General features: G+C 38.2%; 1 long non-coding RNA gene across 1 annotated transcript; it reads right to left on the reverse strand.

Moving 5' to 3' along the window:
• Nucleotides 1–312: 312 nt before the first annotated feature.
• On the reverse strand, nucleotides 313–8,364 carry LOC138174495 (uncharacterized). The gene is made up of 3 exons (XR_011171746.1): nucleotides 8,268–8,364; nucleotides 7,776–7,966; nucleotides 313–3,414 (listed from the first exon to the last, which is right to left on the reverse strand). It is a non-coding gene; the product is annotated as an uncharacterized lncRNA (long non-coding RNA).
• Between the last annotated feature and the right edge of the window lie 7,739 nt (nucleotides 8,365–16,103).

Consider the following 16,103-nt stretch of genomic DNA (forward strand, 5'->3'; position numbering starts at 1 on the left):
CTTAATAAAAGGATTTCTTCTGTAAAAGCTGGACTCAGTCAAAAGGCTGTAGCCAAGGACCTAGAAGGCCATATGTGGCCTCAAGGCCACAGATTTCCCACCTCAGTATAGAATAATTTTAGACACACACACACACACACACACACCTAATTGTGTCTAAAGGTAGCCATCACTGGGAAGGGGGGGGGGGGAAGGAGAAGAAAATAAAAGAAATTTTTATGATAATTTTGTTGTATATTTGAAAAGAACAGCAAGTCATGCATAGTAGATTTGCAGTTTCATGTGCAGTTTTCTTTTTATTGTACTGTGTTATGGAGATGCTTATTCTATTCCATAAATTGGAAGTAAAATTAATTTAAAAAATAAAATAGCAAATAACTGCTTTTTATATGCTACAAAATACAAATAAAATTCAAACCATTTCTTGCAAAGGAATCATCAGCGTTGTGAATTGTTGTCCTTTCCCTGTACTCAGAATAAGTTGGGTTTCCCCCTCCCTTTAACCTAGCTGTGCTCACTGTGATGAGCATGGCCTTTTCCCATCACAGTTCTATAAATGCACACAGCCAGGATGCTGTGATCTTTGTTTAAGAGCCTCCCTCCATGAGTAATCACTCTCATTTGGGAAACTGTACCTTCCCCAGCTGCATGCTGGTACAGAAACTAATTAAATTTAATAGTGACCTCTCTTAATTTACAGCCACCGAGGGAAGCCATCACTCTGCAAACAGATGCTGCAGCTTTTCAATGAAGATATACAGCATTTAAGCATCCCTTTACTAATGACATCCTGAGCTCATCTTCCTCAAGGACCACATCAGAGGCATTTTTCTTCTTTTTTTAGGAAAATGAAGCTCTCTATTGAGAATACTACCCTCTTGACCAAAGAAATAGGAGCACTTTTGTTTTTTTTTTTCTTTTTTCTCAGACAGTTAGCTTAAAACATGGGACATGTTCCCTTTTGTGCCTTTTTGTCAGTTCCGTGGGGAATAGATTATGTTGTCTAGAGTAAGGGTGGTTCTTCCATCTCTGTGAAGCCTCTCCTCTGTAGCCTTCACCACAACAATCACAGGTTGGGTCGCCTGGGGGTGAATGACTACCCTAAGATAAGGTACTCTGTGGCTCCACATCTGGGAAATTATAACTCAGGAACCCCCACCAGTAATTTTACCTCTAAGAATTAGCTAGTTGACACAATTAGCCTAAAGAAGAGGAATTTGCTAAAATGCCACAGCCCCAAAATAAGAAGACATTCCCACCATAAACCAGCAGTGCATTCCTCAATAACTACATAAAACATCACTTGAAAGAGTGGGTACACACATAAACATACGCTTAAGGAAAATATGTTTCAAGGGCAATTCACTCTTCTAACACGTCAGGGCCCTGACACCATTCCTTTTCTCCTTGGTGTCTTCATACTGCTACCTGCTGGGTGCAGCATTTCTGCTGGGTGCAGCATTTCTGCTGGGTGCATCCCTCAGCTGGGCTCCCTCAGTCTTCTGCTGGGTAAGCAATGTCACTGTAAGATGTCACGACCGATAGGTGGGAGGGGAGGGAGATCTTCAGGAAAGTTTTCCTCTTCAGCATGGGTTTCTTCTTCCATATTTGGCTCCCTTCTTCCCTGCTGAAGCTCTCCCTCATCGTAGCTCTTTCATGGGCTTTTCTTTGGTTGGCTATCTTCTTGATTTGCCAAACCCCTCCATCAGCAGAGTTCTCTCTGGTCTTGACTCACCCCTTAGAGACTGTCTTGCTTTTCAAAAGTACCCAATGTTAGAACTGATTATTTGTCCAGCCAGTGGACAGCTGTCCTATAATTCCATCATGTTTGATTGAAGAAATTCTTCCCTCTTCCTAAATGAGTCACAAACTGTAAGCCCTTCTTTACATGTTTGTTAAGACCTCAATAGCTCTGGTATATGTCATTTGTATACTGCATTCATTAATTTGTTCAAGTGGGCAAAAGGGAAAGTAATTAGGCGGCAGTTCCCTTGTGTAACCACTTATCCCACACACACACACACACACACACACACACACACACACACACACACACGCTACACTACACTTGCATACTATTTCCCCATCTGCCCTGAAATGAAACATTTGACTAGCATTTGCTTCTTGGGAGTTAATTACATATTGATTGGCTTGGATGTGAAAATATAGATCAGTTATATCTCAAAAGCGAGAGAAGAGGGCTGTGCTTGGTAAATAATTCTTTAGAGAAGCTATAATCTTTCAATAATAATAATAACCTTTCATAAAGTGAGAAGTAATATATCACCATTCTTCCTTAAAGGCAACAGATCAAACTCGATTTCAATGTTCCCGTCCTCCAAATGGCTCCATGATCTTATCAGTGCAGACATCTCTGCTATAATATCATTTGCAGAGGTGTTGTCACCCTTGAGTCCTTGCTCACATTCCCCACAATGTCAGGCTCGGTTGCTAAATATCTACAGTACCTTCTTCATACAGACTTTCCTCTTCACTCTCCAAGTCACTATCCCATTTCAGGATCTCAGCATCCCTCACCTTGAGTACTGAAGTACCATCCTCACTGATATCCCTTCTTCAAGTATCTCCCCATTCTGGTCCATTCCACACACAGTTGTCATTTTTTTTTTCTCCTAAAGTTCAACTCCATTTCTCACCTACTCGATAAACTCCCATTAGTAGTATGCTGTTGCCTCTAGCATCAAATATGAATTCTTCTGTTCAGCATTTAAAGTCCTTCATAACCTGGTCCCAATCTACCTTTTCTTCTCCATTAGGCACCATTCCCCTTCACATACCCAATAGCACAGAAAGATTTAATTATTTGCTGTTAGTCCCACACAACACTCCAACTCCCATTTCTCTGTGCCTTTTCATTGGCTGCCCCTCATTCCTGGTATGCACGTGTAATTTTCACCTCTTAGAATTACTGGTTTCCTTCAAAATTGAACTCAAGCACCACCTTCTAAATTGTCTTTCCTAACCCACAGAGCTACTGGGGTGTATGGGGTGTTCAGGGAGGGCTAGCACCTCTGGCATGAAGACTTGCTGGGCCCTTTTTGAGATACCCTCGGTATCTACCTGGAACTTAATTCTTACCAAGAAGTAGTAGCATGCATAGCAGCTGACCCCAGTCAAACTGTCTTGGCAGATGGGCTAACCCAGGTTGAGGGTAACCATTGGGCCTCAAACCAATTGGTGAGTTAGTGGGGTGTCTACTCCAAGCATGTGAAGACCTCCCCTGGTGGGATGGGGGGATGAGAACAATTTGTCACAATGGCCATTAAGGTAGCTAAAGCAGGCAATGTAGAAATCTTAGAGCTTTCTCAGACATCAAAGATGCGAAGGCCATCCAAAGCGTTCTAAGCCTCTGTCAGTTGTCCCAACTTTTGTCTTGTCGTTGGATGTAGATTACTGGAAGAAAGAGTAAGGAAGATGACTTCACGCAGCTTTGCCCCACTTCAATCTAATTCATGCATGAGTCAGGATATCACCTGTGATATCACTGGTCCTCTTTGAAAATGAACGACAAATAACAACAGCTACTTGTGTCATATGTGTTACTTTTGTTGTTGACTCTGCACAAATTTGTCACCACCCCCATTCTAGAAAAGAATTATTAAGCATCTCAAAGAGAAAACACTAAGCTTGTGGCATCCAAAGGTAGAAAGTTTTAAGCAGCACCATCAGGTGTGTGTCGAGGACAAACAAAAATGATATAGGTTAAAAAGAACTAAATGAATGTCTGGGACAGCTAAATGATCCAGTGGGTCAAATGCCAGACCTGGAGTCAGGAAGATATCTTCCTGACTTCAAATCTGGCCTCAGACACTTACTAGCTGTGTGACCCTGAGTAAGTCACTTAACCCTGTTTGCCTCCATTTTCTTATCTGAAAAAATGAGCTAAAAAAGGAAATGTTGAACCACTCCATTATCTCTGCCAAGAAAACCCCAAATGAAGACTGAAAGAGTCAGACAGACTAAATGACTCAACAAAACAACAAATGACTTTCTGGATTCATCATTACATAATAGTGCAGAATTAATTCCATTATCACCATCCATGACTTTTTCTACTGACGTTGTGTTGCAAGAGTTTACAAACAGTGGTAGTTTGAAGTTAGCCTACAATTATGGATTTTAAGAGCACATCTTTTGACTAGCTCTATTTTCCTCTCCCCCGATTTGTTTCTTTTTTGTGTGTGGTGGAGATAGGGTGTGGGGCTGGAATTAATCTTGTGATTTCATTACAATAGAAAACTCTGAGGGAAGGAACTCCCTTTACCAATACAACTTGTCTGCAGTTTTCAGACGTAGAAAGTTGCCTGGATCAGTGAGAGGTTAAATAACTTCCCCAGGATCTTAGAGTTAATATGTATCCAGTCCACCGGATTAAACTGAATTATACAATTCCTTTCTTACTTTGATTCAATTTTTGTTGCTACTAAAACAGATTACATTCAAACTAGTGTGTGTGTGTGTGTGTGTGTGTGTGTATGTGTGTGTGTGTGTTTCATGGTAACCCCTTATTTGTCGATGATTTCCTTTGTGAAACCATTCTTGGCTATTTTCTGTTTTCAAGGATTATTAGAGATATGTTCCTATTCCTTTTGTTCTTTAACTTCATTTTCTCTGGTTCTTCTTTTGCTTAAAAATCTGAAACATATGGATTTCATGTTCTATACGTAGGAATCGGGCTTATAAGATTGTTCATTTTGCTGAAAGGAAATATTTTCTCTGCTCTTTAGAACAAAAGGAGTGTCTGCTTCAATACTAACATTCAATCCCAATAATAATTCTTGCTCTATAACCGTTGACTAGAAACAGGAAGTGCAGAAAACAGCAGCAGCATTTCCAAGCATCCAAGCTCTAGAGCAGCTCTGGTTGGTCATTATTTCCATTTTGTCTCCCACTTTAGAAATTTCTTCCATGTGGAATTCCCTGGGAAGTTATTCTAGATTCACATAATGTGACTTTAGGATCAGGGTCACAAATACAGAGACAGAAAGACCTTCAGAGTCCTTCAACCCAATCTCCTTAGCTTATATATGTAATCTGAGAATCAAGGAGGTCAAGTCAAGGCAGCAAGCCTTTAATTAGTCAAGCACCATGCTAAGCACTTATTATGCAAAGTAGAGCATAAAAAAGTGCCTGCTTTCAAGGAGTTCACAGTCTAATGGGTCACAACACGCAAACAACTCTGTATGAAAAAAAAAAGTACACACACACACACGCACCATCATTAAGGGAAATTGAAAAGGCTTTTTGTAGAAGATAAAATTTTGACTGGCACTTGAAAGAATCCAAGGAAGCTAGAAGGTGAATCTGAGGAAAAGCATCCCATGAATGGGGGGCAGCCAGTGGAAATGTTTGGAGCTGGGAGATAGGGTATCCTGTTTGCAAACTACAAGGAAATCCGAATCACTGGATTGTGGAGTACATGGAGAAAATGAGGACAAAACAGTAGGAGGAGGTTATACAGGGCTTTGAATGCCAGAGAATTTTCTTTCTTATCCCGTAGGTGATAGGAGTTGATGGCCTGTTTGTTTGTTTTGGGGATGGATGACATGGTGAGATGTACACTTAAGAAAGGTAATTTTGACAGAGGAATGGAGGATGGACTGGAGTGGGGAAAGACTTGATGCAAGAAGACTAACCAGAAGGCTATATGCTAGTCAAGGCATAAGGTGATGAGGGACTGTTGTGGCAGTGTCAGAGGAAAGAAAGGGGACATAAGTGAGAAATTGCAAAGGTAGAATTAACAGGATTTAGAAACTTGGGGGTCAAGTATGACACCATGTTTATGAATGTAGATTCCTGGAAGGAGGGTAGTGCCTTGAGAGTAATAGGAAAGTTAGGAAGAAGAGATCATGTGAAGGGGGAAAGGAGAAGTCAAATGTGGACATGTTGAATTTAGAATGTCTATGAGACATTTAATTTAAGGTGTTTGATAGACAATTGAAAATACAAGTTTGGGGCAGCTAGGTGGTGCAGTGAATAGAGTAGTAGTCCTGGAGTCAGGAAGACCTGAGTTCAAATCCAGCCTCAGACACTTAACACAAAACTAGCCATGTAACCTTGGGTAAGTCACTTAACCCCAATTGCCCTACCTTCCCCTCTCCAAAAAGATAAAAAAGAAAATGCAAGTCTGGAGGTTAAGAGAGAGCTTAGGGCTGGATAAGTAAATCTGAACAGAGATAATAGAATGTCTGAGAGCTGATGAGAACATCAAGTGAAATAACATGGAGAAAAAAGAGAAGAGGATCTGACACCAAGCCTTGTTTAGAAGGAATGAACTAGATGAATATTCAATAAAGGAGACTGAGAAGGAGATATCAGTTAGGTAGGAGGAGAACCAGAAGGGAACAGTGTCAGGAAAGCCTAGAAAGAAGAAAGTATCCAGGAAGAGAGGGTGATCAGCAGTGTCAACGGCTGCAGAGAAGTCAAGAAAGGTGATTCCTGAAAAAATGTCAGAGATCATTGGCAATTTCAGAGAGAGTACTTTCAGTTAAATGATGAACTGAGAAGCTAGACTACAGGAATTTATGAAGAGAATAAGACAAAAGGAAGTGAAAGCATTGGCTTGTAGACTGTCTTCTCAAGGAATTTATCCAAGAAAAGGAGGAGAGATATGGGATGATAGCTAGCAGTAATAGAAGGCATAAGTGAGGCTTTCTTTGAGAATAGGGAGACTTGGGTATATTTGTTGGCCATGGGGAAGCAGCAAGAAGACAGAGAGATTGATGATTAGTGAGAGAGTTGGAATGATAGAGGTAGCAACCTATTAGAGAAGGTGAGTTAGAATGGGCCCATGTGGTCACATAGAAGGATATACCTTGACAAGGAGAATAATCCAGGTCTAAGTGCTTTCATTCTCCTCCTGGCTCTGTTTTTTCACACCAGGTCTCAGCTCCAATCTTACCCTGAAACTTTCCTCATGTTGGAACACCCACCTTTCCTTTCAGACTTCTCGGCCACCAAGTCAAAAGTCTCATCAGTGCCTTCCTCCAGGGTTCTCCTTTTATTGTGGAAGGGGCCAGGTATGGCAACCTTCATTCTCTACCTGACTCTGATTCTGACTTCTGAACTTCAATACCATGTCTACGCATAGGCATATTCCTTCTTCTTCCCCATTCCCTTTTCTTCAGCCTCATTTTGCATATTGTCTCTCTCCATTAGAAAGTAATCTCCCTGGGGTTAAAGGCTGTAATTTTTTTTTTTTTTGCTCTTTGTATCCTTAATCTTAACACAGTGTCTGTCACATGCACTTAAATGTTTGTGATCTTGCCTTGTTGCCTTCATGTGTAATAGGATTAGAGTAGAAAATAGTGGCAAAAAGCATCTTAGCAACATGAGATGAGGAGGAAGGTCAAAGAGGATTACATGGAATTAGTTTACATTACATCGAATTTATGATAATGCAAAATTCTGAATATGGGCTCAAAAAGTTAATATTTTGAAAGCAAATTGGACTGTTTAACTTTTTGTACTGTCCATCAAATTCATTATGTTTTGTGGAACTGAACCAAGGTTAGATAAAAGTTAAAAAGAAGAAAAAGGTGGCCAGATTGAAATGTTCAAAATAGATCTGTGATCTCATCAGTTTGGGGATTTATAAATACAGATCATGGTCCATTCATACTTACCCATTATATGTAAATTTTGTTCAGGTCTACCCATAAATTTGTCACAAAAACTACCCAATGTGCTTGGGGACTTACTTTCTCCTTAGGTTGAAAGTCCAATTTTCTGGCTACTCATCTGCCATTCCTTACCTTCACTATAAGAACAACCATTCTTCTTTTTCCTATTTTACCCTTCTTTGATTGGTCCATCATCAGTTGTCTTGATTCATGTCTTGCCACTGGAATCTGATGACTCTGGAGGAGAGAGTGAGGCTGCTGACTTTGCGTGGCTTTGCCTCACTTAAATCCAATTCATTTGCAAGTCAAGTCATCACCCTCCTCTAGAATGAAGGTCAAAGCAATAAATAAAAACAACAAATAATAACAATATTTGCTTAATGACATATTGTCATTAGTCTTTAAAGATCCTCATTGTCCACATAATTTAGCCTACTTATACTACCATGGCTTTCTTCATTGCTCTCCTTATGGTATTGATTTTGTAATTGTTGTGCAAGAAAGTGTCTTCTGTGTATACATTAAAATTATTATAGATTCTTTGAATCACATAACAACAGAAAGAAAACTGTTCAATAATTCTAAATATCAGTCAAGGAATAAAAGAAGCAGATGTATGCTTACCAAAGCTGTTTGTTCACCACTGTGATGAAAGAGATACAGGGTACGGGACAAGCTGAAGCATATTTCTCACTGCGTAATGAGGTCTACCAGATATACCAGTTTGCAAATGATATTGTATTGATTTTGACAAATCCCAAAATGTTTCCACACCTCCTGAAAGAAATCCACATCCACTCAAAAGCAGTGTGCTTGATTATCCACTTTGGAAAAGCTAAGTCGATAAAGAATATCTATTGCCCACATTAGGTTCATCATCTAGGTGAAAAAAATGTATAGATATAGAGGCAGTCTTTGACTATGTAGATATGGGAGAGACAGTACTGATGGATTAAATCATTATTTAGGCTTATAATTGCAAAGGAGTGGGGAAGTAGACCTGGTGACTTTCTTTAAAAATTGTGAAGTTCCCTTAATAGCCCTAAATTTCCCATAGAAATAAAAAGACTTTCAAAAGAAAATACTAATAGTTTACTAGTATAACTTTATGGAATTGAAGAATGAAATGTAAAGGTAACCAAAAGTGGTCCAATATCATTACTAACTCTACTCTTAGCAGGAAGGGGAACCATTATTAATTACTATCTTATTCCCTTAATTTTTAATGGAGTTCAGAGTGAAATTGTCATGATATGTCACTATCTGAGTTTTTTAACATAAACATATATGTATATGTATAAGCACATATGTGTGTATATATGTATATATGAATAAAATAATTCTAATTTGTTTTGCAGTTGAATGAAAGAAAAAAAAGACTTAAAGTCATCTTCCTCAGGCTCACTAAAAGTGTCTTTGGTATAGTTACATCAACAGGCAGGACAATATAAATGACATCTATCTCATGATCTCCCACATGATTTGATATCTGCTATTAGGTTTCCATATTTTGAAGTTTTGATTTTTTTTTAAAGTTTTTGGAGATTTTGAGTATTGACATGGTAACATGTACTAAAGTTGTTGTGTTTAAGTTTTTATCTATCACTGATATGATTGTAGACAACAGAGAAATCTATAAGGGTCATGTTCAAGGGCAATTTATTGGTGGATTTCTCCAGAATATTTTGAGATTTATACTTATAGAATAGGGATTTGCCAGCTCTCAGTCCACAAAAGATTGGGAGACTTTTATGTATAAACCTATGTATAGTCTAATGTCTAGAAACTAGGTCATGTCTTGCTAGATGTGTAGATATTGCAACATTTTATAGCCTGCGGTGATAGACAGGGTCCACTGGTCCCTTCCATAATCTCCACTGATCACTAAATCTGGGCTCCTAAAGAACTTTTTTTTTTTCTTGTGGCTTCATGGATTGCTATAAATAAATCCACATGACTTAGCCAGTTGATATTTAATCATTGACATATATTTGGCTAAGTTCATAAAGATGCCACCCATGGAGGCCCTTTTGATTGCATTTTGGGACATTAGCTATTTTTAAAACTCCACATGGAGATAAGCTGCTTTCAGTTAGATTTAACAAACCCATTAGGGAAAAACTATTATTAATCATTCTATAGTATAGTTATGTCTGCTTCAAAAAAAAATTGTAGGATTGTGGCCTGTTTTCCATGTGCTCTATACATATCTATCAATCCTTTTTCTTCTTATTGTTGAGGACATGTCAAAATTCATAGAGCTCCCTTAGCACTGGGGCAGCTAAGTGGCATTGTAGATAGAGTTCTGGGCTTGGATCAGGAAGACTCATATTTGTGATGAGTTCAAATCTGAACTCAGACCCGTACTAGCTGTGTGGCCTTGAGCAACTCTTTTAACCCTGTTTTCCTCAGCTTCCTCATCTGTAAAATGAGTTAGAGAAGGGAATGGCAAAGTACTCCAGTATCTTTGAAAATAAAACCCCAAATGGGGTCATGAAGTCAGGCATGACAGAAAAGTGACCAAACAACAACTATATGACCTTAGCAGTACAGACTTCGGGCTTCATTAATATCACCCAGGCTTCTGTCAGAATATTTTCCCAATCTATTATGGTCTATTCCACAGTTCTCAAAGTGGCCCTATCCTACGAGATTATGTCAGCCTTTGTCTGCTGTCTCACCGTTACACACTGACTCTCTGATTGGAGGAAGGAGTCATAATTGCTGAAACTTCCAAAGGAGCTCAGCTCAGACATTTCATTTCTCAACTGGCTGCACTACTATGCAACTTTTCTGACTTCTCTACCATTCCCCTAGTGTAGGCTTCATTCCCCTTCCACCAGTCCCTGAATTTTCAACCTTCTGTATGCTTTTCTCCCCAATTATATTGTAAGCTCCTTGAGGGCAGGAACTACTTTTTTTTTCATATTTGTGTCCTCAGTGTTTAGTACAGTATCTGATACACAGCAGGTACAATGCTTATTGATTATTGGCATTGGCTAATAGTATAGAGGTGTTAATTTCTGTAAACAGGCTCCTTCCATTAAGCTTTGGTTTCAGGATTCCAAGTAAGAGCCAATATATTTAGACACAGCCATCTCCATGACAAGTTTATACTAGATGTGTTTTGCCTAAAGGAGAATAAGCTATGTTTGATGTATATATCCACTGGTTCAATTTCACCTCCAGATTCACACTGGAGGCCTTCGATCTCTATCTGGCATAGCATAAGTTCAGAATTTCAGATATATCAAGAAAAAAATAACAGTTCATATTGTTGGAGAGAGACCGCCAATTACAGCAGTTATTTCATGATTTTTCCTCCTTGTGGCTCTCTATAACTCAATGTCACCCAAGGATATCATTTGATTTAGTAGATGTGGTTCAACTACATCTTTAATTTGGAAACCATCGCTAGTTCTATTCAAGAGTGATGATATTGAATTTAAGGCTAAGCAGAACCATAACAGGCTTAAAGTGTCTCCCTGAAAAATGGCACACTTTAGACCAATTATTCTTCATATTACCATATTGACTGCATACAGAAAATAGAAAATATTTTCCATATAGACATTAAACACTCTCATAGTCTCACCATACTTTGACCTATTTGCTTCATTTGCCAAAAATGAACAAGACATGAATGTAGATATGAGTAAAACAAACAATCTGTGACAATCAAGAAAAATGGTGTGCATGGTATGGAGAACATTTCAGGCAGTTGTTCAGTAATTGCTGAATTTAAAGTAATTTAATCTTTAGAGCCCTGGGACATTTTGATATATCTTTTCTATTCCTCAGAAAATATACTGTTTTCTTCTCTCTGTCTCTGTCTGTCTGTCTGTCTGTCTGTCTCTGTCTGTCTGTCTGTATCTCTCTCTCTCTCTCTCTGTCCAAATTGTGAATGCTTCTTACAAGTCACTTTAAGAATTGTCTGACCTATTTTTGGAAGGATCATTGGTGTTCTCACATTTTGACAATATATTTGCAAAATGCCTTCTGTTAATAAATGTTGAATAAGACTTCCATCAGAGAAGAAGCTGGTCAGATACTTTGCTAAGAACTCAGGCACTCTATGGTGGGTGATAGCTCTGGGTTCTATCCATGCTGCCCCCTTTGCCCCCCAAACTTTTTAGCTTTGCAGAGAAGCTAGAGTTTCAGTCATCATCTCGACAGTTGGTAATACAGTGAATAGAGTACTGGGCCTGGAACTAGGAAGACTTAAATTCAAATCTGCCCTCAGACACTTGAGTCACAAGCCTCAGTTTGCTCAAGTACAAATCAGGGATTATAATAGCACCTACCTCACAAGCATCAAATGAGAACTATAAAAAAAATGCTCAACAAAGTGTGTGGTACCATATAAATGCTATTCTCTTTCTTCCCTTTCTCTCTCTCTCTCTCTCTCTCTCTCTCTCTCTCTCTCTCTCTCTCTGCAAAACCATTCCACCATTCATTTTATTAATGGTGCACAAACTCCATGTTTCTCAATTATGCCAACGTGTGTTTGGGTTGGGCTTTGAGATTAGAAATTGTCCCCATTTTTCTTCTTTGGGAATTAATTCTCCTCTAATTTCTTTGTTTTGCAATATAGGGTTTTTATGTCAAATAGTTTATTTTTACATTAAGTTGCTTATTTTGTTACTTGCACTGTTTTAACTTTTTTTTCATGTTAACCTTTTGACTTTGGGGGTTTTTTGTTTGATATTTTTGCTTTTGGGGGGGGGAAGGTAGAGCAATTGGGGTTAAGTGACTTGCCCAAGGTCACATGGCTAGTTTTGTGTTAAGTGCCTGAGGCCGCATTTGAACTCAGGTCTGCCTGACTCCAGGGCTAGAGCTCTATTCAATGTGCCACCTAACCACTCTGACTTTTGTTTTTAATATGGTACAGAAGTAGGGTGCTGAAATTGGAGTCCAGAAGACCTGAGTTCAAATCCTGTCTCAGCTCCTCAAAAGCTTTTACTTTAGGCCAGTAATTTAACTTTTACTTACAGCAGTTTTCACAGCTGTAAAATGAGTGTAATAATTATATTTACTTCACGGGATTGTTGTTATGAAATGAGATTACATATGGAAAACCCTTTGCATGCCTTAAAGCACTGTGTACATGTTAATATTTATTCTCAGGATTGATTAAGGATATCAAAAACTTTTTTATAAGCTTTTTGCTATTTTAGATTATTTTTTCTTGTATTTAATTGGACAACAAGGTGGTCAAGATTTCTTCTGTGAATACTGGCTACATATTGATAATACATTTTTACATAATTGAGTTGAAGATATTATTGACACAAAAAAGTAGTATCATTCCATGCCTATAGCTATTAAGATGTTTTAAGTTTTGTTATGATGCAATAATGGTGTGAGTGTGTGTGTATGTGTGAGTGTGTGTGAGTGTGTGTGTGACCAGTCCATTTCATGCATGCTCATATGTGCTCACTTTAGTGAGTCCAGGGGACTATAATGATCAAATATTAGCAGAACCCCATTGGCCAGGCCCTGTCATTTCTCATTGCATTTTCAAGGCATACAAATTCCCCAGAATTTCCAGGCAGGCACTATATTAACTTGAAAGGCAGAGTAGTTTAATGGATAGATATTTGTACTTGGAGTCAAGAATATTTGAGTTCAAATCCTGCTGCAGAAGTTTCATAGCTGTATGATCCTGGGCAATCCTGAGCCTTAGGGGACTGGTACTGGCTAAGAAATAGGGCAGCAAATCATTAAGAAATGGAGTGGTGGATCAGTGGCATAGATTAAGTAAACCATACATGCTAATCTACAACCATGGTAGTCTAGTGTTTTACAAGCACAAAGATCCAAGTTCTTAGGACAAGAAATCATTATTTGACAAAAATTTCTGGGGAAATTTGAAAGCAGCTTGACAGAAACTAGGTATAGGCCAATATTTCACACTGTATACCAAGATAAGGTCAAAATGGGTGCATGACACAAGCAAATTAGAGGAGTATGGGATATCTTTCTTGTCAGACCTATGAATAAAGGAAAAAAAAGTTATGACCAAACAAGAGATAGGGAGCATTATAAGATATACAATGGATAATGTTGAGTATGTTAAATTAAAAAGATTTTGGTCAAACAACATCAAAGATGACAAGATTAGAAGAAAATAGAAAACAGAAACTTTTTACAGCAAGTATCTCTGATAAAGTTCTCATTTCTCAAATAGGTAGCTGAGTCAAATTTATAAAAATGGGAGTCATTGTCTAATGAATAAATGGTCATGGAATATGAACAAGTAGTTTTTGGAAGAAGAATTCAAAAATATTTGTACTCATATTTTAAAAAATGCTCTCAATCACTATTAATTAGAGAAATGCAAATTAAAACAACTCTGAGGTACCACCTCATACATATCAGATTGACTAACATGATAGTAAAGAAAAAGGAGAAATTCTGTAGGGCATATGGGAAAATTGGGACACTAACACTTAATGCACTTTTCGTGTTGTTGTGAACTGATCCATCATTGAGGAGGGCAATTTGGAACTATGCCCTAAAAGGCAATAAAACCGTGTATATAAAGCCTTTGATCTAACAATACCCTAACTATTACTGTATCCAAAAAGAGAAAGAAAACAAAGAGGGAGAGTACCTATATGTACAAAAATATTTATAACAACTCTTTTCTGGTGGCAAATAATTGGAAACGGAAGTGAAGCCCATTAGTTGAGGAATGGATGAAAAAGTTGTGGTATATGATTGTGACGGAATATTATTGTGCTATAAGAAACATTGAGCAGGATTCTTTCAGAAAAACCTGGAAGGACTTACATCAACAGATACAAAGTGAAATGAAAAGAACCAGGAGAATATCATACATACATAGTAACAACAATATTGTGCAACAAACAATTGTAAATGACTTAGCTCTTCTCATCAATACAATGATCTAAGACAATTCCAAAGGACATATGATGAAAAATCCTATCCACCTCCAGAGAAAGAAATGATTGAGTCTAAACATAGATCAAAACTTACTTTAAAAAAACTCCAACTTTATTTTCCTTGTTTTTTTTTTTTGTTTCTTTTCTTTCAACAACCTGACTACTAAGGCATTAGGTTTTGCATAACTGCAAATGTATAGTCTATATCAAATTGCCTTCTTAAGGTGGAGGAAGGGCAGGGAGGGAGAAAATTTGGAACTCAAAATTTAAAAAAAAATTGTTTCACCATGTAATTAGAAAATATAATTTAAAAAAAAAATAAAATGAGGTCATCAGACTTGATGACCTCAGGTTCCTTCTAGCTCTAAATCTATGATCCAATTCCCTCACCCTTACTATAGAGATGTTAGATTGGGCTTTAAGGGGCATTTATTGTGTTTCATTTTGTACTGTATAGTTTTATATTATATTGTTTTATTTTCTATCATAATAACAGTAGTACTTATATCTTGCATTTATACCACCCTTTTAAGTTACCAAAAAATCCTTTAAATGGCTCCTAGTATCCTTAATAAGCCTGAAAAGCTGCTTGAGATATCCTTTTCTTTTTCCCATGAAGCCCTAATCCCCTCTCTTCTAATATTCCCATTTGCAGCTGAACCCATCTGGCCAAATCTCCTGAGCTCAGAAGGAAGGGGGATTGCCCTAATGGAAGTGAAGGTAGAGCTGCTTTCATGCCCTCCCTCCCTCTCTCCTCCCAAATTTCATGGACTTCCCAAGAGGCATCTGTTTCTGTTGTCAAGGTGCCAATCACCTAGAGACACACAAAGATAAATGAGGCACTGACAAGAATATCAATCGGAGGCTTTAACCAAGCACTGCTTTTGAAGATGGATCAGTGCCTGGGCTTACACCCCCCCCCCCCCCACACACACCCAAAAAAAAAAAAGGACTCCAGAGGAACATGCTCATTCACCACACACACACACACACACACACACGTACATACACACCAATGCAGAAATCTCCTAACACAAAGTTTAAAGGAATGAAGTCTAGGAAGAGGCAATAATTTGGCCCTCCAATTACTGTTCTACCCATTGTCCCTCTCCCTCCAGGATGCATACTTCAGTAAGTCACCTTGGTGCCTTGGCTTCCAAGTATTACTGGGCTCACTTCATGTTTTAAGCACTCATGTGTTGCTTGAAATTTCCAAGATGTTCTTTAAATATTTCTTAAAGCAAAGCAAGAGTCAACCTAAGAGAGACAAAACATGACTAAGAGAAGAGAAATATCAATGGGAGAGGAAAACTGGGTGAGGAAGGGATGTGGATCAGAAAGGCAGAGGTGAGGAAGGGAAGCTAAAACCTAAGCTAAAAGGAAGTCTATCGAGCCCATGTTACAACTGGAAATGAGAACAAATAAGTCATTTTGACTATTATAAATACCCCCAATTACCTGTAAAGGACATATTAAGAAAGATGCTATCTGCATCCAGAGAAAGAACTCATAAACAGACATCTGTATAGAATAGCTTGTGTGTGCACACACC

The sequence above is a fragment of the Petaurus breviceps genome, unplaced genomic scaffold (genome assembly GCF_028583685.1).
Source record: "Petaurus breviceps papuanus isolate PSGF00001 unplaced genomic scaffold, PetGlider_PUasm1.0 689, whole genome shotgun sequence".
NCBI lineage: Eukaryota > Metazoa > Chordata > Mammalia > Diprotodontia > Petauridae > Petaurus > Petaurus breviceps.